General features: G+C 22.7%; 1 protein-coding gene across 1 annotated transcript in view; it reads right to left on the bottom strand.

The window, feature by feature from the left end:
- The window catches only part of LOC122853176, a 46,724-nt gene extending 30,158 nt beyond the window's left edge, over positions 1 to 16,566 (bottom strand). The window contains exon 1 of the mRNA XM_044153476.1: positions 16,257 to 16,566. The gene's annotated coding sequence lies outside the window, so the exon portion shown is untranslated. The remainder of the gene's footprint in view (positions 1 to 16,256) is intronic.
- Between the last annotated feature and the right edge of the window lie 3,663 nt (positions 16,567 to 20,229).

Below are 20,229 nucleotides of genomic sequence, written 5' to 3'. Positions count from 1 at the left end.
GGCATGTTAAAGAAAATAAAGACGAACTATTCATATACATATATAGTCAAATATTTTTCTATGATTCATTTTATAAAATAGGCATTTTAAATTGATCTAGAAAAATCAAAAATCCGCGAGATAAAAATATATATTAAATATTAGATTTTTCCAAGATTTAAAATTTGATTTTTCAACAATTCATATATATTTTTTCCATACAAAATATAAACAGGATAAAATAAATAAAAAAACAAGGTTTAAATAAAATAAAAAAATATGTTTTTTACCGGAAGGAAAAAATAGGATGATGAGGTATGTGATGAAGAATTGGAATATGCGAATGAGATCTGATGGTTTTCCAATAACGATATTTTTTATTCGTCATTATTTTATTGTTATTATTATTTATTTATTATTATTTTTTTATCTATACTTTTGTCACTAAAGATATAGAATTTTTTTTATTTTAGTATACTACAATTCACCTCTATAACATGCTATGAAAAATCAATGATTCAGAAAAGACATAAAAAAAAATAATAATAATAACTAAGAAGAAAAGAAAAAATAGAATATAAATAAATTTACTTTTTTATCTAAGAGAAAAATTATCTGAAAAGTTTCTTGATTCTGTTTTTTATTTTATTTTTAAATCAACAAATTTAAACTGTTTTTTTTTATAAGAGTCAAATTAAATTTGTATTTAGTTTTTATATTGAATGTTTTTTTAATTGTAAATTGTTTTATTTTTTTTTTGGTTGTAAAAGCTTAACCTGTCATGCTTGAGCTTTTTTGGTATTCTTTTATTTTTCGTTTACTCTGGTATATCATTGAGAAAATAACTTGGTAAGCTTACGCTTGCCTGAATTGGCCAACAGGATCAAAATCCATTGGATCGAGTAATTCCTGGAAAATCAATGCTCAGTCATTTGGAAGAAATTTAGACCTTTACCTTTATACAAGCACTGAGGTAAACCTAAATATGCACGCTAGATCGTATTTTCAATAAGCTAGGTTATCATATCTCCCCATTTAAAGTATATAAGTATTTAAATACTGTATACCCACTTCAACATGCAGTATTTATCATTCGTTTTTATCGAAAATCAAAAATAAAAAATTACTATCATCATATATTATTATTATAAATATTTTATTCATGTAAAATTTATATTTCATTTAATTTTTTTCTATTTATCATGTCGTGAATTTTAGAATTATCATATAACATTTACCAGAATTATTATTATTTTTTTTTTTTACCAATAAATTGAAAGATAAATAATTCAAATAATATTTTTTTTTTTTGCTTATCATTCATGGATTGATGCACACAAATACACTCAGTAAATATAAATTTGAATTTTATAATAATAAAAATATTTTGGAATTTAAATTTATGATTATTATTAATACGTCAAATAGATTTTCTTGATGGTAAAAAAATAATACTTAAATGTCACTTGGTTGTTGTAAGAATAATGCAAAATGTAAATGAAAAATTTTTTGCCAAAGAGATGGTTAAATATTTAAAGTAGAAATGCCAAATGAATTAGCTCAAGTCAGCTGGATTTTGTGATTTTAAAATGAGCTGATTTATTTTTACTCCCATAAGACAATCGTTAAAAATAAAAAAGAATCCAAAAGTTCATATAAATTATTCAAATTTAAATTTTTCTTTTCTGTTTTTTTTTTCTAGAATAAATGTCTGGAAATTATTGTGAATTATTAACATTAATTTCAAGTTGAAAATTATTATGTAACATAAAATATATTATAAATAGATGAGTAAATTTATCAAATGCATTTTTGTGGTTTTTATGAGAATTTTAAAAAATTTTTTTAAATTATTATACATATAAACAAGGCACGTAATTCAACCGAGTTTTTTAGAAGAAAAATAAAAAATTCTGTATGCGTAAAACCTCAGTTTATCTTAAAAATTATGACTTTAAAAAATATATTTTCCAACAACAAACAAATTGACAATTTTTCATACTATTTTTATAAATTCTATCCACATACTTGTTTTGATAAAAAAAAGAAAAATAAGAAAACTTTTTGATTTTAAAAATAAATTTCAATCATTGTCACAGTATTGGCAATTTTTATGTTATAAAAAAATAAATTTATATTAAATTTTCTCTGTCTATTTATTGTTATTTTGATATTGAAAAAAAATTTATATAAAAAAATTTACAGTGAATTAGGTTGATGTAATCTCTCCCCGTCAAGAATCATCAGCATGACAAAAATTTTATTTGAAAGGTTGATTTTTTAAATCTTGTGTCACACATGTGACATCCAAAATAAAAAAAAATAAAAATTTCTATGCGTGTATATGTATTTTCTTATAAATAAAGTGCCTCGAGACAAATAGAAAATAAGATAGCATTTTTTTTTTTGTTGAGCAATGTATATTTCCTCAGGCAACAACCCCCACAAAATATATCTAGACACAAACACATACTATATTTTAAGAATAAAAAAATAAATAAAATACTGATCATTGTGACACAATGAAAGACATTTTGACTCTCACAGGAAAAGTCTCCGAAAAAGAAAATAGAAAAAAATTCTCATCTCTTTACCCTTTTACTCCTTTTTTTTTTTTTATGATATATATATTTTTTTTTTCAGTTTTTTATTCTTTGTTTTGTGAACACGCCAACATATTTTTTTATATAGGTATATAAGTTTGAAAAAAAAGTTTTTAAATAAAATGGGCGCAACGAAGGGCTAGTGGGCTCGGTCCAACAAAGTTTTTTTAAGTTTTTTAAGTAGGCAAAAGTTTGTGGTACTACTTGTATATATACTCGCATGGAAATGGGGTACAGGCCAACTTTAAATTTATATATATATACAAACCAAGGTGATAAAGTTTTCTTTTTTTTCTTTATTTTTTATAACGTAAGATTTGTTTTTCTTTTTTTTCGAACAAGTCAAAGTTTTTTACTTATTTTTTATTCTTCTCACTCACACGATTTTGAAACGAAAGTTTTTCTGGCATAATTTTTTTTTTTTTCAAAGTGTTCTTTTATTTTTCAACACCTCTGGGAGGTTTTTTTTTTTTTTAAAGTGTTTCAAGAATGTATCATCATTAGCCGATTACATTTCACGTATTCGTGTAAAAAAATATAAAAAAATGAAAAACGATATAGACGAAAAAGCTCTTGAGATATATATTTTTTACTTTTTTTTTTTTTTTACTTTTTATTGTAGTAGCTGTTTGTTAATTGAATTATGGCTGTTGAAAAAAAAAAATAAATAAAATATTAATAAAGAGAATGAAATATTGGCAACTGCTATTTTGTAATTCTTTTTTTTTTTAAATTACTAAAGTTTAAATTGAATAATTGGGAGATGAATTGCAAATGGAGAATTAAATTTTATGAGCTGTCAAGTAACTTTTCTGAATATGTACATAATATTTACAATTTCACAGTTTTTATAATAAAATTCAATCGATATTTCAATTATTTAAAACAATGAATATGAAAAATTCGCTTTTTTATTTACATTATTTAATTATTTTTTTGAGAAAAACTTTTAGATAAAAATAAAAGCACTTCTAATTGCAATTAAATTTCAATGAAAAAATATATCAAAATTAATTAAAAATTTATTCTAATTAAAGTTAATTAAATGCATCCTCATGCACTGATAGTTCATTTTTTTTTTTTTGGCCAATTATAAAATTCCATTTTTTAACATAACAAGCAATTCAAAAGTCCAAATTATTATTTCTTTTTTTTCACTGTATAATTTATATCCTATTTTCAATTTTTTTAATTTTTCCCAAAAAAACGGATCGGTAGATATTTTCTAAATTTTTCAGGTAAATAGAGATAGGCTTTAACTATATCCAAAAAAATTTTCATCATGTTCCAAGCATTATTTTTTGCAAAATAAAATATAAGCCCTATTTTCAATTTCGAATTTCTCTTTGTAGATGAAATTATCATTTAAAAATGTGTAAATATATTTTAATCTTTCAACTTTTAATACTTAATTTTAATTAAATATACAAAATTTTTATTACAAAACATAATTCTGATAATGATTGATTTACAGTCATACATAAACGTAATAATAATTGCCTTGAAACTAATGAAAATAAAAATCCAACATAAATGAAGAGCACATTTTCACAAAATACATCCTATAGAAATGATCTAATTAAATATTTTCCATGATAAAGACAGCGATGATTTAGACAAGAAGAGAAATATTTAACGTTCCAAATAGCTTGGGTTATATAATATTAATTTCATAGTGGTACACATTGTACTCCCGCAATTACATTCCCAATGTCAATGTGACGCCTACTGTGTGATGTATATATGGTATATATATAAGTAGGATAAATGGATTGAGGTACCATGGAAAAGGGATGAGTACTACATAAGCAATACTGATGCTTGTCTGGACTTGGTCTTGGCTTTCTCATTTCTCTTTACACACAGCTTCCAGCCATAGCCCATAGCCCATAGCCAACCCTTATTCACAGATTCCTTTCCGATTACATTCTCAAGACTAATTGCAATTCTCTATTGAATTTTTTTTATCTCTTCAATTTTCCAGTGACTTTTAAAATCGAAGCAATTGAAATTTCAATGAAAAAAAAAACAGCTTATTGTGGTTTTAAAATTAAAAAAAAAAAAATTAAACCCTTATTTTTTAATTGAATATTATTGATGTGTATGGAATATATCGAGATTGAGATTTTTCAAGTACACACTTGGCCTATATTTTTTTTTTAACCTTTTCCTTATGATTTTTTTTTAATAAAAATTATATTTTCTGTTTAATATACGGTCAATAAATCAGCTAGATTAATTAATTAAATCTTTTGTTGATAACTGAAATATATATGTTATTTTATTGTGTCAAGTATAAGTTAAACCTTGGTTATGATTAACGAGAGAATAAATTAAACTCTTGATTGATTTGTGTTGACAATGATGACCTAACAATGGGATAAATAATATATCTAATTAATTAATTAATCTACAACAATCAAGCAACAATAAATATTAAAATTTATTTATCAATTATTTTTTAAATTAAAATTTATGTATTAACTTTAATAAAATATTTATTAAAAAATATAAAAGGGTTCTTGAATTTTATATAGAACTTTATAATAACCTTTAAATAAAAACAAAAAAAAAAAAGGATAAAGTATATTTGAGCATCACTTGAAACCTCTGTCTGAGCTATTAAATTTTATTGAGCAATTTAGTTTCTAAACGGAAAAAGGCGGGTTATTGGCGGCACCAAAATGAGCATCAATATTCCTTTCACATTTCAATAAATGTCAAATTAAATACAGATATATATTATAGCATTTATTTTACAAGAAAAATTAAATTCATTTGTATTCTAGCCTTACGCATACGCATATATAAATCTGGATAAAATAAATCATCAAAATTCTTCAAAAAAAAAAACTAAATTTATATTTGTTTTTAATTAATTTAAACACTACCTTTTTTTGATTATTTTTACACAATATATATAGAGTTCAAGTAACTATAGTTTTTAAAAGACGATAAAAAACTTTTTTGAAAAAACTTTATATTGTTGTGTTTTAAAAAAAAGTCAAAATATTTTATTTGCACAATTCCAATTTCATTGGTATCTTGTACAATGAGAAATAGTAAATTTAGTATTGTATATGTTTTGTAAAACTTTATACTAAACTATAGTTTCAAACTTAACTTTGTACCACAAGTGTGTCCATTTTTTCATGATAATAGCAAAAATATATATTTAATTTTAACAAACGAAAATGTTACTTTGAAAATTGTAAAATGTACAAATAGTTTAATCACACATGTGAATACAAAAGTTACTTTTTCAAAGCTCGTTAGTTCAATAAACTCGCAATGTTCATAACAACGTCAATTAAATCAAACAAATAAAATATATTATTTTATTTGTGTTGAAAAATAATTAAAAAAGATATTTAATAACTTGTAAAAGTATTTGTTGACATTTAATCTTTGATATACAATTTATCAAGAAAATATCAGTAAATTTTTACAAGTAATTTTCAATATAATTAAATAAAATCCGAGAAGATAAGGGACAGACACAAGGATGAAAGTAAATATGAGACAGTAAAAGTAAAATGTCACTGAATCCATTGGATCGTTTTCAACCTTAAAACCCTTAAAGGCTTCCAGATGAATGGTTTATCCTTTTGATGTATAAACTAATCTTCAGCATACATATAGAAAAGCTGAAGTAGGATAAATGTGAAATAGGATAAATTGCAATCACATATACGAATTTTTTTTTTTATTTATTTATTTTTATTCTTACATAAATTTATGTATATGTATGAAGAAAAAGCTCTCATGGGTCGAGATGTAGAAGAGAGCTTTTACATGAAAGACCACGTAAACTATGGTATAGTACATCTCTAACTCATGGACTCTTGAAATTTCGTGACATAGGTTTTGTGCATGCACTCTCTGTGTGTATATATACTCACAGTCTCTCCTTGGTGGCTTTATGTTTACTCGACATTTTGGCAAACATTCAAGTGCACGACTGAATTTCTTGGTCTAAGCACAATCAATATTATAAAACATTTTCATTTTATAAACATCTTCATTCACAACACGTATATGAATATTTAATTTTCATGATATTTTAACAATTTAAATACAATTAAACCTTTTTTTTCCTTTTTAAATTAACTGTATTATAAATAACAATTAATTTAGTAATCAAATTTTAATAATATTAATTGTAAATGTAAAAGAAAAATTTATTTTAAATTTTATATCAATGAATTTTCTAAAATTAATTTATCTATATAAAAAAAACTTAATTGTATTTTTAGGTAGTAAATTGAGTTAATGAGTAAAGATAGTTTGAACTACTTGAAGCTTTAATGAACGAGTTGAAAAAAAAATTTAAAAATAAAAAATATCGAAACTTTAAATTCTAGATGTAAGAGAGCTTTGTCCTGGCTTAAGTTGGTCGCATAGATTTAAAAATATCCAACCAAGACGAAGTGGATATAATAGTATATATATAAGACTGTATGATATAAGAATTCGAATACGAAGGGATTTTCAAAGACAAGGAAGGGTTGGTAGATGAAAGTTAAAAGGGATAAAGATGTAATTCCTTTATAGAGGCCGAACATATCCGGAAGCATTAAGCTTCATCCTCGTCAAGTAAATATATATATGGAACTTTAAATTCTCAAGAGAAATCTTTATCAAATATCTTTATTCATGTATATCTATATTTTAATTTGACCCTTTGCCCTTTGAACTTTTATCATACATAATTTATATAAATATTAAAATACATACAGTGAGAAATTTTTTCATGCTCACTTGTAAATTATATTAAGCTACTTTTTATTTTGTCAAATATTTGGGGTGGTAAAAAATTTTATTAATTACATCATTGGTTAGTAACAAAAGACAAAAATAAATAAAAGTTTAGATAATAAGACATACAAACTCTAGTGTGTATTTTTTTTTTAATTTAAAAAATTTTTAGAATTAAAGTTTTATAATTTTAACACTCGAAAATAATTATAAAATAATTAATTATACCTTGAAATTAATTTAATGTACTATTTTATAATTACAGTGTAATTTTATATACACATTATTACATTATTTGTTATTTAATTTTAATTAATGCAACTTTTTATTTTTCATAAATGATTTTTTTCCTTTTTTTTTAATTTTTCAAGTATTTTAATAAACACACAAGCATAAAAGGTACTAAAAAAAATATTTAAAATTTACTTTGACATGTTGAAAAATGTTAAATATTTTTACTTTTATTTTTTATAAATTTTTTCAAGGTTTTGAATCTAATGGCAAGAATAATTATTCGAGCCAAAAATCAACAGACAATATTTTATTATAGTTTGTGTACTAACATAAAATACTCTAGTTACATAATGTTTCGTATATATATATATTATATATTATAAACTTCATCCACATAGATGATATTTACAATTTTACACATAGCCATGGGTTAGTACTTGTGAACCGAAAATACTAGAGTAAATAGTTTGCAAGGAGCAGTGAAATTTCGACAACAAGAATATTCAAAATTTTCAGTGTGTATATATTTATTTCTATATAGTTTATTATTATATAAACTATATAGTGTATATTATAATACACTGGACAATGAACGTATTCAAATACACGATTCAGACTCTTTTGTTAATTTTATTGCCTTGTCATAACACTGCACAAAATAATTGTGCTCAAATAAATTAACGATAATTTAATATTTTTTTGTTTTTCTTTTATCAATCATAATTGTCATTTAAATTTAATTATTATTTTTTTTGTTCATGAACAATCAGTTGGACTTTTTAATTTCAATAATTTCAAATTAATAAATTTTTTATAATTATATTTTAATTGAATTTCAATATAATCTAATTGCCTCATTTGTCAATGGTAATTTGAAAAAAAAAGGGAATTTTTTTAAATGATCTTGTAAAACAAATAACAATTTAATTTTTGTATAAAATTTTTTTCTTTTTGTTTTAAATATATATTGTACACAACACGGCAAGTAGTAGAAAAAATCTTTAGTGACCTTTTATACATATGTACCTTGTCTTAGACTCTCTGTGACTTCTCTTTTATAAAGCCACTTTAAAGTATTTTTAAGGAAAACGCGTTGCTTTTGAACTCACCGCTCTCAAAACTAGGCCTCTTGAACACTATCCAAAAGAATACATTCACGCTTTTATTATTCTCTTATTTTCTTTGACGTTCTTTTTATGCATTTTTATATAAAAAAAAACCCTGTATACATGTATGCAGTTTTTACATTTTATTACATGCTCTCTCCAATTTTTTTCTCATTTTCTTTTTTAGTATCTTCTTAATTTTCCAGTGTCACTTTGCATTTATTTTTATTTTTTTTCCATCAAAAACAGTCTACACTATTTTTTATCGATTACTATTTTTATATTTATTCTTTTTAACTATCTTTTATACTCGTTTAAAAATAAATTTTTACTCTGACGAGATTCGTAGTTCAAACTCTATTTTTTTTCCAATAAAATTGATGGAAAAAAAATTTAAAAAAATTTAATTAAGTACAGCTTTTATTACTACAATTAGTTACTTTCCAATTAACGCATAGAAGTATATTGAGTAAAAAAAAAAAAAAAATATATCGAGTGAATTAATCTACTTTAACGTTGAAATATATTTGAAAACATAAAATTTCAAAAAGCCAAGATTATGATGAAAAGAGGAATAGAGGTTAACCTATAGCCAGATAGCTTATTTGTTATGAAAATAAAAAAAAACTTTTTATGTTGGATGAAGGATAAGTGTGTATGATCCTCGAGAAAAAACTGACCGAGTATACATATTCAGTTGTTGTAAAAAATATTATAACATTGGAGGATGCTTCTTGGTAAATGGGACATTGCCCCAGGGCCTTTCTCAATTTATGACTACTACTCATTTTATTTTCATCCACATATTTTTATCTAGATATATACTCATTTTATTTTTTTTTTTTTATTATATACCCTTTATATTTTAATTATACTTGTGTAATTATAGAAATTATTTAACTTATTTAAATTTTATTATATTTTCAATTTCCAATTTTTTACACATGAAAAAATATTGTCAAGAAACTTTAATGAAAATTCGTATGCACTTGAAGGCAATCATGATTTTTTTTTAACAAAAACTTTACATCGATTATTTTCTTTTTATACTTTTTTCCTGGAGCGTTAAAATTTTAGGAGGAAAAAATCAGCTAAGTTATACTCAGTGAGTCTTGAACTATCTTTTTTTTTTTTTTTTTGTGATAAAGTAAAACAGGAAATAAATGTACAATAAAAAAAAGATATAGATAGTTAGAACGGAGAGTTTATATTAATTGTGTAAAATAGGGAAAAAAAAAAAATTTTAATAATTTATGTATTCAGTTTATGGAGGACTTAATAATTTGGGTCATTAAATAAAATGAAAATTTTTGGTTTAACGCATGTCATTGTAGTTTGAAACAAGTGTATTTAAAAGAGTACTTTGAGTACATCATTATGTTGAGTAAGCTTGTAACAAAAGAAAATAGACAAAAGAAGCATGAGAACAAGTACACTTGGTGTGTTCAAGACAACTTGCTGTTATTTACTCATCGAATCGATATGATACACTTAAAGTTGTCTCTTTCATCATGAGTGGCTATCAATGTACCAAATAAATTCAACAAAAATAATATCGATTAATCATTTCTACCTAGCAATTGAATAGATCTATTATAGGTCACACACATGTAAATCAAAATTTTCAAATTCAATACATTGTACTATGTATTGTTTTAAAATTTTCCATTCAATAAATTTCTGATTCAATTGAATTTTAGTATAAACAAAAGCCCAAAGTATATTAATAATTAAATTAAATATTTTTTTTTCTTATTACAATGAATTTTATAACTTTTTTTTTTCTTTTGAATATTATTTTTGCACTTCAAAACAAGTTCATTCGATAATTTTTAAAGTAATAAATTTTTGAGATTACATAAAATATTATACATTGAAAAAATATTTACTGCTGGGGTAGCAAAATAAAGTTTCAATATTATTAGACAAAAAAAAATAGGTAAAAAAAAATTTTTCCTATCAAATTTTTGATTGTTTTCTTTCAACAAGAAATTTTTTTTTTTGTTAGTAAATATTTGAATTTAAAATGTATTTTAAAAATAATATTTTTATTTATCTAGTGTAAGAATTGTTTTTTTTTTTAATTTTTATAAACAATTGATTTTTTTTTTAAATAAATTTTTCAATAAAAATTATAATTCAAACAGCAGCAAGTTTTGAAGCTTGCAAAAAAATTAACTAATGTTTCCGACACTTGGCATATTGATTGAACAAAGTAACAAAAATTGAATAAGTATTTTTTAAAAAATAACAATTTAACTTTGATGATTTAATTTTGATGATAAACTGTGATTAAATGATATTTACCTAGTAAGATACCTATGTACGTTGCTGACATGATTTATGAAGTGAAATTTGTTTATGATTGATGTTGAAAGGAGCAATTAGACACGGGTCGTCAATTGAATCACCAAGTTAGATCCATTTTGTAATGGCAATTTTAGATCAAAGGAGTAAAACCAGACTAAAGTAAAAGGTGACGATTAGAAAGCTTCAGCATTACTATATATTGTGTTGCTGAGCTTTATATAAATTTTGTATGAGTAAATATATTGATACTCGTGCTTTCTTATATATCCTATTTCAAAAAGGGACGGGATACAAAGGTGAAATTGTGTTCCATAAAATTGGAAGGGACAAAATATCGGCTTCAAGATTACAGGCAAAAGTATACGATACCCTGTTAGAAATATGAACCCTCCTTTTCAACACCTGCCTCTAATTTAACAGACAACTAACCCTCAAAACCTTCTAATAAATATTACAATTTTTTCCTTTCTTTTTTTCATTATACAGAAAGGTTAAAAAAAATATATAAAATATATATACTGTATTCAGTTTTAAATTAAAAACATAAAATACAAATTAAAAATTATAATTTATAATGATATGTAAATTTAAACAAAATTCAATATTATTTTTTAAAAAGTTAAAATATTATTTGATGAATATATTATAAATTAATTAACCAAAAAATTTATTAATTAATTTTTAATATACTTTTAATTTGTATGTTTAAATTAATGACCATATATATTTATTTATTTTGATATATTTAATTTCAAAAAGTTTTGAATATTTAAGTGTATATAGTATGCCAACTGAGACACATTGAAATGAGCACATAAACAAATACAAATAAACATTAAACAAACAAAGCTACATGTATACTATATGCATTTATGTTTATTTGAATTAAAACAAACATTTTCAAAGTCTTGATATATACCAAACATTATACTTCTCCATTAAGAAACACGTGGCTTTTAAACAGTAACCATTTTCTTATAATATTGGCCTTCTGCATTTTACTATAATATTATCAAAATTTTACAAACCTATATGGCTTTCTTGCTCTATGATTTTTTATCATTATTACTATTTAAATTGTCGATTTTCATTTCTTGCATTGGAGAATTTAAAATTTAATTAATTTATTTTTATTAAAATAGCTAATTCAAATTATAAATTGGAAAAATTTAAAAAAAAAGGAAAAATGAAATAAAATAGACGAAAATGATTTATCAAAAAATTCATAGGTTGAAAAAATAAGTATAAATCACTTCTATTGTTGAAGTAAAAATTTTCTTTTTCAATTTAATAAAATTTACAAGTGTGTTGGACACTTTATTCCATTGAAAATTTGTATGCTCAAATTTGAAAATACTTTATATTAATTTTTCAATGTAATTTAAATGTTTTTTAAATATATAATTTATTTTTTTCAGTTGGATATAAACATGCGCACAAATTTCATATACACTGGTACAATATTGTGCTAACAGAAATTGAAAGAGAGAAGCAAAGAGCGAGAGAAAGAGAAAGATGCAAAGCTCAGCTTCTAAGACTAGTTCTATACCTCTGACTACTTGGTCTTCCTATTCAATGTCCATGTGCTTTCCTTGAATTTAGATTATGCAAAATTATACTCTAGCAACGAGCAACAAACTTTCTGTATATATATATTTCTCTTCTTAGTCAAAGGAGTGAGATGATAAAGTGAAGAAAAAAAGAGGTAGTCAAGATCCAGACGATACAAAGAAAATAAAAAAAGTTTAAATAAAATAATACATTCAACTATAAATAGACATATTCAAAATAAAATAAAATAAGACGTCTTAAGCTGATAACTCAATGCTTGGATGTAATATGTATATATTTGAATCGAGATATGAACTCGAATGGGATTTGAAAGATTCAACTTTTATTTCTGACAATCTCATCCATCATGCTTCAACACTACTCTTACGTAATTGACCCAGTTCATATATAAAGTTATTTGAAAATGTATAATATATTTTTCCTACTGTTTCATTTATTATTTTAATAAAAAAAAAAAATATTGTCTTGTAAAAATTTGTAGAATTAAATTACATAAAAATTAAATAAATATTGATTTTTAATATTTTTTTTTTAGATTAAAACAAAAGCTATTATTTTATGATTCAAAATTTTTTAATTATGTAAAAAGATGGATGAATACAAAAATAATAATAGCTAAAACAAATATTATAGGTATAAATATGTTTTTTTCATTTTTATTTTTAATTAATAAAAAATTGTTTTTAAAAAAATATATTGCGAATAATTTTAATTAAAATATATATTTTTCATTCAAATTTAAATATGAAATTTTAATTTATCAAGTTTATTATTAATTATTAATCATAATTATGGTAAACAAAATTTTCAATAAGTAATAAATTTATGAAAATAAATTAACAGTTTAGCTTTATTTGTCTTTTTTTCTATTGAAAATTTTTAATTAAAAAAAAAAATAAGTAAGCGTAAATTAGTTTTGAAAAATGAATGCTTTTGTACAAGTTTAATTCATAAAACATGCGAGTATATATATACGTGAACAAAGTGGGAAAAAATTTAATTTTAGTGGACAATTCTCGAGTTTTTTCTTTTTTTTTTGCGAAAGAGAATCGTAGCACATACAGAGGATATCAATTTGCATGAGGGATTTGCTTGAAAAATTTCTGACGCCTAGTATTTTGTTCCGAAAAAAAAAAAAGAAGCCCTTCACTACTGCACTTTTCCAACTGGTTCTTTTTTTTTTTATCTTCTTTTCTCTTTTGACTGTCAAAAAAAAAATGAGAAAAAAAAATCCATGCGCAATGTTATCAGCTGTATAAATAATGAATGACTTATGCAGGCCTGGCAAATAAATAAATTCAAAAAAGCAAGAAATTTCGAATTCGAAAAAATATATATAAATTTTATTAAATAATAAAAATTGAATCTTTTTTTTTTCTTTATATTTATCAAAGCTAAAAGATTGAGTTATATAATTTCTTAGGCAAAATAAATCCCAATAAATAATCGAAATATTTCAACGTAAATTATCAAGTTCTTTTTGTAATATGCTTTCATAATTTTTTTATAATATTTTTTGTTTATTCAATATACTGAATATTTTTTATTAATTAAATAAAAAATATATCAAAATATTGTGTATATATTATGGAATATTCCGCATCGAAAAATCTTAAAAGAAAACGTCTTTGTGAAAAAACAAAGTCTCCCATTAAAGAGCTACATACTTTCATGTATATACCGTTACTGTGCAGTATAAAAAAAAAAAAGGTTAAAGAGGTAGAAAAAAATTTAACATTGTGGTCACTCGAGACTAAACAAAAGGCAGGTAAACATGCACAAGTACTCAGACGTGGTGTGACATCTTTTCTTCTCATTTTTATATATAAATTTTTGCTATGAGTAATAACTCATCTTCCATCTTGTTCATATATTATTCTCAATTTTTCATTTTTTCTTTTCAAACTTGTCTGTTTTTATTTAAACAAAAGGTATCATATATTAATAACAATCTGTTAATCCAAAAGCTTAAATACTAGATATTTTATTATTAATCAAATCTCAAATGTTATATTTTATTCATCACTATATTTTGTACTAGTTTTAATGTCTGACTAAACTCGGACTTTACTACTTTTTACAATAAAAATTCAAGTAAAAATTGAATAATTAATATGCGAAATTTTAGACAATTGTAAATTTTGTATGTAAATTACATAATTACAAATAATTCTGTACAATATTGAAATTTTTTTATGAAATTATTCGTTAAATTTATTAAATTATATAAATTATTTAATCACATTACTTTACTTGATGATAAAATGAGATAAATTGTATTATTTTAGTGTCATAATTTATATTTTAAAAATTAAAAAATTATTAATTTGATTTAAAATACTTGAATTTATATTTTAAATATTTTAGGATATTTTAAATTTGAGAAATTTATAAATTTTATCAGTGTTAAATTCCTCATCTCCAGCATGATAATGGAATATAAAATTAATTGAAAAATAAAATTAAGATGCACAATTAACGAGAGTAAACTTTATAAATTTGTTTTTTTTATTTAATAAATCAAGAATTTTTATATAAAGATGATAAAATACTTTGCTTTAGTGAACTGTGGTGGTGTACGTTTTGTTATGAACGATGCAAATTGCATTGTTGGTGAAACGTGAGGAAGAGACATTTATATATAGATATATATATAAAAATTGTAAACGTACACACTAGTGATGTACGTTTACCTTTTGAATGAATTGCTTCGAATGAATGTAAGATAAAATCAGAGCACATCGTCAAGAGGCACTTTCACAGCAAGGCACTAGCAAATCAAAGTAGGTGGTAAAAATATATAAGTAGAGGGTTAAAAGGAAGAAAGAAAAGAGTGCCAATATATATATCCACAAGTAGGTTTAAAAAAAAAAATTATTTCATTGAATAAAATATAAATTTAACCACGACGAATTTAAATTAGTTAATTTTTATCAAATAAATAATTTGAGGCAAAACAAAAATGATACTCAAGTGAATATAGAAAAAATAAAAAAATTTGATGAATTTTTCAAGAATACTTGGGATATAAAAATAATAATATGCAAAAACTTGACATGGATTAAATGAAACGATGCATGTAATTCAAAATTATATATATAACGAAACAAAATTCAGAAATTTTTTTTATATTTATAATATTTTAATTTAATTTATATATTTTCTTTTTTTCAATTGAAAAATGTTTTTATTTAAATTATAATAAATATAATTTCAAATGAAAATTTAATTTATTTTTCACTAAAAGATTAATACGAATAACAAATAAAAAATATCCATTAAAACTTCACATCAATTTATAACGTACGTGATGCTATGAAAAAAAAAAAAAAATTGATTATATCATTTTTTATTTTTCAACAATACATCTTGATATATTTTTTAGCTCACACAGTAGCATATTAAATGCGTCAGAATTTATTTTGAAAATTAGTTTCAATTATATATCATAGTATTGAAAATAAAAAAAATAATTCTCTCAATAAAATTCCTGCATGGAATATCAATTGAATTCACTGATTGACCAAAAAAAAAAAATAATAAATTACCATTATTATTAATAAAAATAAATTTAACCACGTAAATTTTATTTCAACGATAAAAATTTATTAATAGAATTATTATTTAAATTGAAAAATATATATATGAATATATTGAAAACAGATAAAACCACGAGTAAACAGTGTCAGCTTACCTGAAAAGCCGCAAAAAGTCGACAACCTCAGCATGACCTCTCTTCCAACGATAAATAAAAATACTTAATTATAAAAAATAATGACGTACAGTTTTATAAAACCAACATAATTAATTGTTAAAAATAAAATCAAATAATAAATTTTGTATTTTTTGATAATTAAAAAATAATCACTCGATATATATTTTGTGAATGCGTGTCGCGTGTACCGAAACCGAGTCAGCAGGTAAAACTTTTAAGTGTGTTTTATTAAAAAATTGAAATATTCAACCCTCTCTATTTGAGGGTGCGCGAACAACTGAGGCTAGTTTGACTCGAGTTCTCGAGGGTGTAGCCACGGCTGGCTGCGCAACGCGACGCGACATAGTTTCCTATATTTCTTATACATCTAGATATATATATCGAAAAAAAAAAAATACAAATAAATTCGATTGCACGAGCGGGAAAAGTACAACGCCATCTGTTAAATTTGTGATAAATTAAAAATGTACAATCAGTCATAAATAATGAATGAAATTTTATAAATAATTAATGAAAAATAAATAAATAAAAATTTGTTTTAATTGATAATTGTATAAACATAATAAATATTAAATTAAATAAGAAAATTTTGTCGAGATATAACGAGTGTTAAATGAATTAATAAAATGAATAAACAACTCACAGCTTAAAAAGCTTACAACTTTAAATACCAAAAAAAAAAGTTTTTAAACTTTATAAAATTTTATCTACATTTATATTATACGATATTTGAAATTTTAATTCAATTAAAAAAAATTTTTTTTCATTTTTAACAGACGGTGATTATGGTACAACATGTTCGTCACAAAAAGCACCGGTTACTAAAAATGACGAAAAAGTTTTTCAAGTATTTTTTAAAATTAATATTATGGGACATTAAAATTGTTTTTTTTTTTTTTTTTTATCGAACAATTTTGTTATTAATATTAACACTTTTTTTTCACTCAAAAATATATATAATAGTAATGATATTTTATTTTTTATTTTCAACTTTTATCTGCAAAGCTTTCAGCGAGAAAAAAGTACTGATAAAAGCTTTTTCATTCGTAATTATTAAAGGTGAAAAATTGTATGAATTATTATGATGATTAATTAATATTTGAAGGGTAAAATATATTTTTTAATTTTAGGTGTATACAAGTTATGAAAACATATACAAAAGGACAATAAAAAAATATAAAAGGACGTCTGCAGTAACAATATATATAAAAGTAATATCTAATGGCTTGACTCATAAACAAGAATGAAAAATAACTATAGATATATACATGAGAAAAAGTAAAAAAAAATATAGAACACGAGGATATAAAAAAATATAAATATATATTTATCAAATATTTATTGAAAAATATAGTTAAAAATATAAAATACGTGTTATCTATTTTCATGGTGATTCATCTGATATATTAGATTTTTATTGGTTAATATTTTTTGATTTATGATTTTTCACTACTATGTTTTAACTTTGTTTTGTGCTTTGTTCATTTTTTTTTCCTTTTCTTTTGCACCTTTCAAAAGTTTTTACAACAACGCCCTACAAATTTTATATTGATATATATATATTTTCTTCTCAGCTCATTTTTATATTTCTTTTATTTTTTTTTTCTGTTATCTCAAATGTTTTTCTTATCCAGTAAGCATCTTACATGCTTTGAGCTTTTATTTAAACGTAAAGATAAGTCTAACCAACCATTGTCGAATTTTTACAATTTTATATATATTTTTTTTTTGTAAAATTTATTTTTCCATTATTCGCATCTGGTGGTTGGATAGGTCGTAATTATGTAGCCCCAGAAAAATCCACAAAAGTAAGTCGTTGAGCACGAGAAATTGTCATGATAGAAGATAGCAAAATAAGAATAAAAGAAAAGACAAAAAAAAAAAAAAGATTTAGGACAGTTAAATATCGCGTTGAGCAAATCGACGATGCCATTGGTATGAGGATGTTGAAATTGAGTGAAATGAGAGAAAAAAAAATAACATTTCTTCTCGTTTTTTAGGCTCCTCATCGTCGGTTGATGGATAAGATAAAAAAAAAAAAAAAAACCTCGAGAATTGCGGTGATGTTTAAGTATAACAAAAGCTAAGTTCAAAAAAAAAAACACATATATAATGAGAAAAGAATGGAAGAGAATCAAAGCCTCACTCTAAACTCTGAAAAAAGTTTTTCTGAGACTTTTTTTTAACTTTTATAATTTTCAACAAACAAAAAAAATAAATATTGAAATTTTTTTACATATATCAAATTGATGCAATACTAATGTATTTTTTATTCAAGTTTTGTTTATGTGAACAAGGGATGAAAATAATTTTGTGGCAAAGTAGTAAAGGCGACTATTTGTCGCGACATTCTGGCACCAGCCAGATGAGATCGAACGAAAAAAATTTGGAACATTTCATAATAAAAATATAAAATATAAAAAAGAAAATAAACCAAGGTCAAAAGTATAAAATAAAATTAAAAAAAAACTTTCAAATTATTATCTTATAAAGGATGTTTATACATAAAAAAAAAAAAAAAAAGTCAAAATAATTTAAAAACAATGTGCTTTTTTTAAAAAATATCAGTCATGTTTAGTTTTTTTTTTTTTTGTAGATGTAAAGTACAAAAGACAATCATGAATATTCAAATGTCATTGAGTTCATTTGACCTTATTTTAAAAAATTAACGAAGCACATCGAAAACTTATTATTATGTTAATACCAAATTGTCCTAAGTATTTTTGCGAAAGCTTAAAATTCATACTTCTTTCAGAAAAAAAAAAAAAAACAATAAAATGAAAACAATTAAATGTAAAACAAGAATAAAAAAAATGATAAAAATAAACTGAGGTAGAATAAAAACAAAAAAAAACATTACCCTGAAGCGTTAATGAAACGAAACTAGAGAAGAGCAAAATTTTTAATTGCATCTACGAAACAACGAACAAAATAGTAAAAAAAATATATATTTAAAAAAAAAACAGAATCTTTTTTTAAAAAATCATTAAAAAATAAAATAATAACAAATAAATTCAGGTAACGCTCTAGTGAGTCGTGTGTAACGTTAGTTAATTTAACCTCGAGTAAATTTCATAATTGAAAACGTGCAGAGTGTATGTGCACCAGGCAAAATGAAGAGGATAAAATAACTTTTGCCATAGACACACTAAAAATATATTGTTATTATATATATATACGTATACGAGCCTACACGAGGACTTGCGCATCAAATATCATCTCATTTTATCTAGTATATACTTTTCACCCCCAGGCCAAAACAATAAAAATAAAATTAAAATTTAAAAACAAAAATACATGCCAACCCCCAACGTATTGAAAAACTGATAAATATATTTTGAAATTTAATTAAAGTTAAAAATATAAGGGATGAAAAATTCACTATAATATCATTGACATCTGTTGATTTGTCACAAAGACAGACGAAATTTAACGAATCATCTATTTAAATTTCTTCTATTAAAATTTTATCTCGAGTAATAAATACAAAAAAATTTGATGACTCTATCCATGCATCTACAATATAAATAAAAAATTATTAATTGATTATAACTACTAATCTTATTTATTTTTAAATTATGTATTAAAAATTGGATTAAAAAATATAATTTAAAGAGTTTCTTGATAATGAAAATTGATTATAAATAATTGATGCTTAAAATATATATTGAAGATTATTTAAAACCTCGTTACTAGTATAGTTTTATAGTTTTTTTTTTTTTTAATAAAATCAAGGGTTAACTTTTTTATTATTGTTTATTTACTTTTATTTTTAATTCAAATTTTATCGAGTACAATATTATTTCTAGGTCTATTATTCTAATTGCAAACAGTTGTTATAAATACAAAAACTATTTGTCAATTATCTAATTTTCTTTTTTTTAAATTATTTTCAAAATATATATATCATATTATATATAATATAAATATTTGAAAATTGATAAGGCTTATC

The sequence above is a fragment of the Aphidius gifuensis genome, linkage group LG3 (assembly GCF_014905175.1).
Source record: "Aphidius gifuensis isolate YNYX2018 linkage group LG3, ASM1490517v1, whole genome shotgun sequence".
Taxonomy (NCBI): Eukaryota; Metazoa; Arthropoda; class Insecta; order Hymenoptera; family Braconidae; genus Aphidius; species Aphidius gifuensis.
The sequence above is the reverse complement of the archived record's forward strand: the minus strand, read 5'-3'. Positions and strand labels throughout refer to the sequence as shown.